Source organism: Loxodonta africana, chromosome 2 (assembly GCF_030014295.1).
Source record: "Loxodonta africana isolate mLoxAfr1 chromosome 2, mLoxAfr1.hap2, whole genome shotgun sequence".
NCBI lineage: Eukaryota > Metazoa > Chordata > Mammalia > Proboscidea > Elephantidae > Loxodonta > Loxodonta africana.
Window position 1 is genome coordinate 104,724,786 of NC_087343.1, and position 8,740 is coordinate 104,733,525.

Consider the following 8,740-nt stretch of genomic DNA (forward strand, 5'->3'; position numbering starts at 1 on the left):
CCATGGACTGCCAGAGGAACAAACAAATCTGTTTTGAAGAAGCACAGCCAGAATGCTCCTTAGGAGCAAGGATGGTGAGACTTCATCTCACATACTTTGGACATGTTATCAGGAGGAACCAGGCCCAGGAGGAGGACTCATGCTTGGTAAAGTAGAGGATCAGCGAAAAAGAGGAAGACCCCCAATGAGACGGATTGACACAGTGGCTGCAACAATGGGCTGAAGCATAACAATGGTTGTGAGGACGGAGCAGGACTGGATAGTCTTTCATATACTTGTACATAGGGTCACTTTGAGTTGGAAATGACTCTAAGGTACTTAACAGCAACCACAACCACCTTCCCTACTAAGTGTTAACTCCCTAACATCAGGGATAGTACTTGTCTTATTTGCATTGTTACTGTCATGCCTAGCCCTGTCCTGGCACATAGTAGGTGCTGATTCATTTTTTGTGTTTCATTCTTGTACAGGAGCTATGTTAATCTTCTGTGTATTATTCCAATTTTAGTGCTGCCAAAGTGAGCACTTATTCTTTTTTGAATGAATGAATTACTTTAATAGCAAACTGTGGGTGGTGCCTTGAACTCTGCAGAAAAACCAATTCAGACACAGTTTCAGACAGGAATGTATGAAATAACAAGACCATATGACACTGGCATTTCTATTTGTCATGAAAATATTTTTCCACTCTAGTTAGGTCTAAATTAGATTTTTTTGCTATACAAAATGATCAATGGAGAGAAATTACATTATCAGTATTTAGAGGAATAAGCCATACTAGACATGGGTAGATTCCTTTTAATGTTAACTACTAAAAATTGCCATATAACTTGATTAAACTTCTGGTAAGATATGTCACTGTAAACCATTCTTAGAATATCCCGAATCTTGTTTGCTTTTTTCGCTGTTAATTTTAAGATTGCCAGTTCTGTCAGTGGGCCCCATCATTGAAACATGTTGTTGTTGTTAGGTAGGTGCCATTGAGTCGGTTCTGACTCATAGTGACCCTATGCACAATAGAATGAAACACTGCCTGGTCCTGAGCCATCCTTACAATCGTTGTTATGCTTGAGCTCATTGTTGCAGCCACTGTGTCAATCCACCTCGTTGAGGGTCTTCCTCTTTTCCGATGACCCTGTACTTTGCCAAGCGTGATGTCCTTCTCCAGGGACTGATTCCTCCTAACAACATGTCCAAAGTATGTAAGATGCAGTCTCACCATCCTTGCTTCTAAGGAGCATTCTGGTTGTACTTCTAAGACAGATTTGTTCGTTCTTTTGGCAGTCCATGGTATATTCAATATTCTTCACCAACACCACAATTCGAAGCCACCAATTCTTCTTTGGTCTTCCTTATTCATTGTCCAGCTTTCACATGCATATGATGCGATTGAAAATACCATGGCTTGGGTCAGGTGTGCCTTAGTCTTCAACACTTTAAAGAGGTCCTTTGCAGCAGATTTACCCAATGCAATGCGTCCTTTGATTTCTCAACTGTTGCTTCCATGAGCGTTGACTGTGGATCCAAGAGCATCCTTAATGTGATCCATTGAAAAATAAACAAATGGTTACTGTCAATACTGATTCATAACAGAATTGGGTGCATCTGTATAGAAGTGCGTTATATAGGGTTTTCAACAGATGATTTTTTTGAAAGTAGATTGCCAAGCCTTTTTTCTGAGGCACCTCTGGGTGGACCCAAACCTCCAGTCTGTTGGTTAACAGCTGAATGTGTTAACCCTTTATATCACCCAGCCACTGTATGGGTTTCACAGTCACTCCTTACTTTGACATAAGGTTTTAGCTCCTCTCCTTCACGCCTTTGACTACATTAGCCCTTTTTAAGATGGTAAAGAAAACAAAGTGAGACAAAACAAAACAAAATGTTACGGTACTAGCAGGTTCATTTGAAAGAAATGCAAGCTACTACAATCACCTAACAAGTGGCTATGAGTGAGGCAGCATTGATCAGATTTTCTTACCCCTTTGCTGAACAATCTCTTATTATCTTCCCATCTTTCACACCTTGCCTAACTATTTTTTTCCTATGACGTCAGGTTCACTTACTAAAAACATCCTATGACTCTCAGTTATTAATATGCTTAGTCTATCTTTCAAATGTGCGGAAATTTCCCTGTTTTGAATCCTCCTTTCCCCTCCTATTCATACATCTTATATAAACATTCAGAGAATTCTATACAAAATTGTTCTAAAAAAAATAATATTGTACTGTGCAGTAGTTTCCTTCCTTAGGGCTATTAAATGAAAATTGATACTGAGATTTTGAGAGAAGAGCAAGACAAATGCTTTCTCCTTCAAGTGATAAGCAATCACTAAAGAACTGAGCAAGAAAAAGGGTGAAATCCGGAATATCTGCAGAGATATTTCCTTTTATAATGAGTACTGCTTCCTCTCCTGAGTTGTAATTTTATCCATTTAGGCTAAACTTAATAAGGCCTTGATATTATGCGTGAAAGATGGAAATGATGTAAGTACATTTGTGAAGCCAAATTGCTCAAGACAAACCTTCCTACTGAGAAATGAGAGACACATTCTCCCTTTGTCTTAATGCTGATGGCAAATCAAAACCAAAGCTAAAATAGTGGCAACTTGTGGATTGCATCATTTTTTTTAATTGAGTAGAAGAAATAAAATATTATATAACTCATAAAAGTTGAATTAAATAGGTTTTGAAGGAAAAGAAGAATAATAAAAAATGTGGGGAAAAGAAACTACCATTATGTTTGTCCTTGGATGTTTGATAAGAACTTTCAATTCTTTGTGGGGTATTTCTGAAGGAGCCACCAGCAGGCTTATCAGCACATCAATTCCTGGCATAATGACAGGGCCTTGTCACTGGTTTCTGATCAGCAGGTGATCTGGGACCTTATTCCCAAACTGCAGTAGAATTCAAATGCCATTAAACAGTACAAAAAGAGATCAATTTGGCATCTTAAAAATGTTTTAAAATTAGTTATTACTCCACAAATAGGTCTCACCTAATTTATGAAAAAAAAAATCATCTAAATTCTGTTGGTTAGTTGTGAATAATTTACGGGGTTTAGTTATTCAGTACATTCATTCATTGCTTTCACATGTTAATAGCTGTCCACCCACTGTTCTCTCTGAATTGCATCTTAACAAGATTATGTTCCTTTTTTTAATTTATTGAACTAGCATGGAATATATTTATATAAAAATTAGTTGCTTAAATACTTCCTTGATGAAAAACATAGCTGTTGTAATTATATTATGAGTTTTAATCAGGAGAAAAAATGGCCTTTGAAATTTTCTACCTCATTTTATGTTTGTGTGTGTGTGTGCTTTTCTTTCATTATATGATTAGGTATCTTTGTGATTTAATTGAATTTTTATATAAAAAACATGTGACAGGACAGTAAAAGTTTGTTTTGAAAGAAATCTTACGGAAACAATTAATAAATTAATATGACTAACAGAAGACCTGTTTTCTCTGAAAATACTGTTCTTCCAGCAGAGTTCATATATTTCACAATAAAAGACACTCTCGTTTGCTTTGGGTTTAGAAGAAAATTCTCTGAAGCTAGTCCAAAAATGTCCTATGCTCAGTTTTTTTAATGCAAGTTTCCGTTTGGGGATTCATTATAATTGTTGCCAGCCTAACAAGTACCTCTTCATATAATACAATACTCAAATACCAGCTTATGAAGATGGTTCTCTGAAAAGAGAAAACACATTTTTTACTTGACTAGAATCAAGATGGGGCTGTTTGAAGATCATAAAAACCTGTGGTCCTCAAACCTTAGTGTGCAAGAGACTCCACGGGAGGGCTTTGTTAAATGTGTGTTTTCAAGCCCCATCCTCCAAATTGCTGTTCCCACAGGTGCGGACTAAGGTTCGGGAATAAGAAGTTGTGAGTACTACCAAGTGATTCTCATGCTGATTGTCCAAGGACCCACTGATAATGGAGAGAATGCTTATTGAATCGCTAATGCAACTATTTAAGGTCAAAATGAAAAATTGTTGTTGTTAGGTGCCATAGAGTTGGTTCTGACTCATAGTGACCCTATGTATAATACAGTGAAACACTGCCTGGTCTTTTGCCATCCTTGTGATTGTTGTTATGCTTGAGCCCATTGTTGCAGCTACTCTGCCATCTCGCTGAGGGTCTTCCTCTTTTTCCACGACCCTATACTTTACCACGCATGATGTCCTTCTCCAGTGACTGATCCCTCCTGATAATATGTCCAAAATAATTGAGACAATGTCTCGCCATTCTTGCTTCTAAAGAGCACTCTGGCTGCACTTCTTCCAAGACAGATTTGTTCGTTCTTTTGACAGTCCATGTTATATTCAATATTCTTCACCAACACCACAATTCGAAGGCATCGATTCTTCTTTGGTTTTCCTTATTCATTGCCCAGCTTTTGCAAACATATGAAGCAATTGAAAACACCTTGGCTTGGGTCAGGCACACCTCAGTCCTTAAAGTGACATCTTTGCTTTTGAACACTTTCAGGAGATCTTTTCAGCAGATTTGCCCAATGCAATGCATCTTTCCATTTCTTGACTGCTGCTTCCATGGGTGTTGATTGTGGATCCAAGTAAAATGAAATCTTTGACAACTTCAATCTTTTGTCCATTTACCGTGATGTTGCTTATTAGCCCAGTTGTGAGGATTTTTTTTTAACTACTTATCTATTGTCTATTTAGTGTTTTTCCATTCTCACCCCCTCCCCTCCCTTGTAACCATCAAAGATTGTTTCTCTTTGTGTGTAAACCTTTTTATGAGTTTTTATAGTAGTGGTCTCATACAATATTTGTCCTTTTGTGATTGACTTACTTCATTCGGCATAATTCCTTCCAGATTCATACACGTTGTGAGATGCTTCACAGATTCATCATTGTTCTTTACCGTTGCATAGTACTCCATTGTGTGTATGTACCACAGTTTTTTTTATCCACTCATCTGTTGATGGGCATCTAGGTTGTTTCTATCTTTTTGCTATTGTCAACGATGATGCAATGAACATGGGTGTGCATATGTCTGTTTGTGTGACAGCTCTTATTCCTCTAGGATATATGGATTTTTGTTTTCTTTATATTGAGGTGTAATCCATACTGAAGGTTGTAGTCTTTGATACTCATCAGTAAGTGCTTCAAGTCCTCTTTACTTTCAGCAAGCATGGTTGTGTCATCTGCATAACGCAGGTTGTTAATGAGTCTTCTTCTAATCCTGATGCCTCGTTCTTCTTCATATTGTCCAGCTTCTCAGATTATTTGTTCAGCATAGAGATACCAAAGACCAGATGAGTTGTGGAGTGACATTGAGGACATCATACATGAAGAAAGGAAGAGGTCATTAAAAAGAAAGGAAAGAGAAAAGACCAAAATGGATATCTGAAGAGTCTCTGAAACTTGTTCTTGAAAGTTGAGTAACTAAGTGAACAGAAGAAATGAGGAAGTAAAAGAGCAGAAGATTTCACAGGGCGGCTCAAGAAGAGAAAGTATTATAATGACATGTGCAAAGATCTGGAGTTAGAAAACCCAAAGGGAAGAATATGCTCACCATTTATCAAGCTGAAAGAATTGAAGAAAAATTCAAGCCTCAGGTTGTGATAGTGAAGGACTCCATAGGCAAAATATTGAAGGACACAGGAAGCATCAAAAGAAGATGAAAGGAATACATAGAGTCACTGTACCAAAAAAAAAAAAAAAAAGGAAGATTAGACAACAATAAATCCTCTTAGTATACTAGAAATAGAAGGAAATCTCCTTAATTTGATAACGATTATCTGCTAAAACCCATGGCAATACACACAGCTGTCAGTGAAGTGATAGATCTATTTTCTATAAATCAGAAATGAAACTTGTGTAGTGCTGTCACTGCTTCTAGTCATCATTATTAGAGGTCTTATTCAGTGCACTAAGACAAGAAAAATATATAAAAAGCATAGGATGAGAAAGGTAGACTCAGGACCGTGATTACATGCTGAAGATATTGTCTAAGTAGAAAAGACAAGGGAATCTACAAATTACTAGCATTAATAAGAGTTTTTCAGAGGTACTGGTTTTAAGATCTGTATATATATAAAAAAGGCATTCCTAAAACCAGCAACACATATGTAGGAAATATAATTTTAAAAGTATATACTGTTTAAATTAGTTACCCAAATGATAAGATTCCTAGATTCAAATTTAATTAAGTGGTGTGAAGCTTCTATATTAAAAAAAACCTTTGCCGTCAAGTCAGTTCCAACTCATAGTGACCCTATATAAAATAGAGGAGGTAATAAAAAACTTTTCTGACAGATGTTAAAGAGTTATACCATTTATTAGCATACAGATGCCAATTATCTCCAAATTAATCCATTATTTTTACTGAAATTTCAATCAAAATTCTCATCTACTTATTCTCTATAATTGATGGCCATTTATGACTCCCACCTCAGCCTCCAGTTCCTTGTGATATATATTCACTTGGATTGCCTTGTTGGGATCCCATTGCCTCCTCAGGCTGCCTTATAGGGCAATGTTCCTTTCTTTTAAGATAGCTTTAAATCATCTTTGACTCTTGCCCAATGGTGATGGTGGTGATGTGGTAGTCTCCAATTATAACCTCTTTCTCTCACTGGGTAGTAGTATTTTTTTTTTTTTTAAATCTGACGCAATTTTTTTTTAACATCAGTTTCTCACAGGAATGTCAAAAGCATTAATGGTCCATTTGTTACAATAATGAAAAGTTTGTCCTTTGAGAAGAGTGTACCTAAGAATGATAGTTAATAGCCATAAGATATAATTTTCACTTTGCCCCAAGAGAACAGAAAATATATTCTTAAATGTGTGGTGAATATTTAAGGAGGCTTTAGTCTTAAAAAAGAGGATTTAAATGGTCAAAGTTCTGGAATAGATATTTACCTCAAGAGGTTGTGAGAATTAGGAATAAGAATAGTGAAGTATGTGGCCTATAGTGGGTGCTCAGTCATTATCAATTCCAGAGTCCTTTCTCCAGGAAGCTCTCCCACTGACTGTAGCATCTAGTACTACAATTTGGAAGACAATTAATTTCAGTTTCTTATTAGAATCAACCTCTTATTAACCTTCTTTCGTTTTCCTATGTGTAAAAGTAGTTGAGTAAGAATATCAAATAATTTTGGCTAAAGGAAGACTATATCTTATGTTAGATATAGAGCTATACTATATCCTAAATTTCTCCATGATTTTGACATTTTACTGAGTTCAGTCTGGGAACATTAGTCTCACTGTGTGGATTAGAGAGTTCTGACTTGGGTACTGTGATTTCAAGATGTCCTCTGTCTCATGATAAGATATATATATTTTCTGTCTCATGATAAGGTATGTATAGAAATGATGGCTTCGGTTAAAACAAAAGTACAACTTTGTTAAGGGTAGATAGCCTTGACTGTATTTTAAAAAGACTGAGTTGAAAGTGAAAAAGTTTTATTTTTCTTTCAAGAAAGAAAACAGGTGGTAAGAAATGCTCTGAACTGACATGTCTGTCTGATGGAGGAGCCTGGGATTGGCTTTGTGAAAAGTGAGAATTGAGAAATAGAGAAAGATGGTGTTGACAAGAAGTTGAATAATTTTGTAATATCACTCTGGGGGGAAGGAGAGTTGAACTTATGACCACTGGCTTCACAGGCTTGTGTGGTATAGCAGAGAACATGACCGTGTTTAGTCTGAGGTCTACCTCATACCCACAAATCCACCACACAACTACACACACTATGTCCCTATGCCTAGAAAAAATAGAGAGATGTTATCCTGTGAGCAAGCATGTGGTGTAGGCCTTAGAAGTGTATTGAAGAAAATAATTCAAAGGTTTTTTGATCAGGCTGAAGTGCCTGTTCTAACAGGGTGTCTCATGCTTTTGCTGAAACATATATTTTTCTAAACATATAACCTTTGTAACACCTCCTGGGGCCAGCAACTCAAGAAATGTTACCTCTGTGGTCAAAAGGAGGTTGTGGAAAGACAGTACCCAAGGAACAGGCCTTCGTGCCAAGCTTGTAGCAAGCCTAGTACCAAACCTCCTCAAGAAATGTTTTACTTCCAGGAAGACATTTTTACAACCTATTCTGAAAAATGTAGCCCTGGTGGCATAGTGGTTAAGAGCTCAGCTGTTTACCAAAGGGTTGGCAGTTCAAATCCACCAGCCCCACTGTGGAAACCCTATGGGGCGGTTCTACTCTGTCCTATAGAGTTGCAGTGAGTCAGAACTGACTCGATGGCACCTGAAAAGAACAATCTGAAAAACGTACATTATAAGCATCTTGTCACTATGGCCGTTGTATGTGCCGGCCGGAACTCCTGCAATTAATTCAGGAAACCAATCCTTGGGAGCCCACCTATACTAATGTACCCAATCATACAAGGCATTTGATGCCAGTAGAGGACCCTGGCCCAGGCCAGAGAAGAAATTTCATTTTAAAATAGCGGTTTTCTCTTCTGTGCCTAATCTTTGGTTACCCTTAAAATATACCCTAAAGGAGACATTTTTTTCTCTGCGAGTAAACAGACGCAAGATGTGGACAGTCTTTCCCAAAAGACCCTTGACCTGTGACCAAGCAGATATAGGATGTCGAAAGCCGCTCCCAGGTGCTTTTTCCTCCGTGGTCAGGCAGATGAGAGGGTAGATAAAACCTGGACCCGGAGGGTCTTGACGCACTGCATTATCAGCCTCCTTTACGGTGGACCCCCGGTGAAAGAGATGCTTGAAACAGCGGCTTTAATGACATATT

At 37.5% G+C, this 8,740-nt stretch overlaps 1 pseudogene; it reads right to left on the reverse strand.

Annotated features, from left to right (window-relative positions):
• Window positions 1-425: 425 nt before the first annotated feature.
• On the reverse strand, window positions 426-526 carry LOC111751879 (U6 spliceosomal RNA; annotated as a pseudogene).
• Window positions 527-8,740: the final 8,214 nt, after the last annotated feature.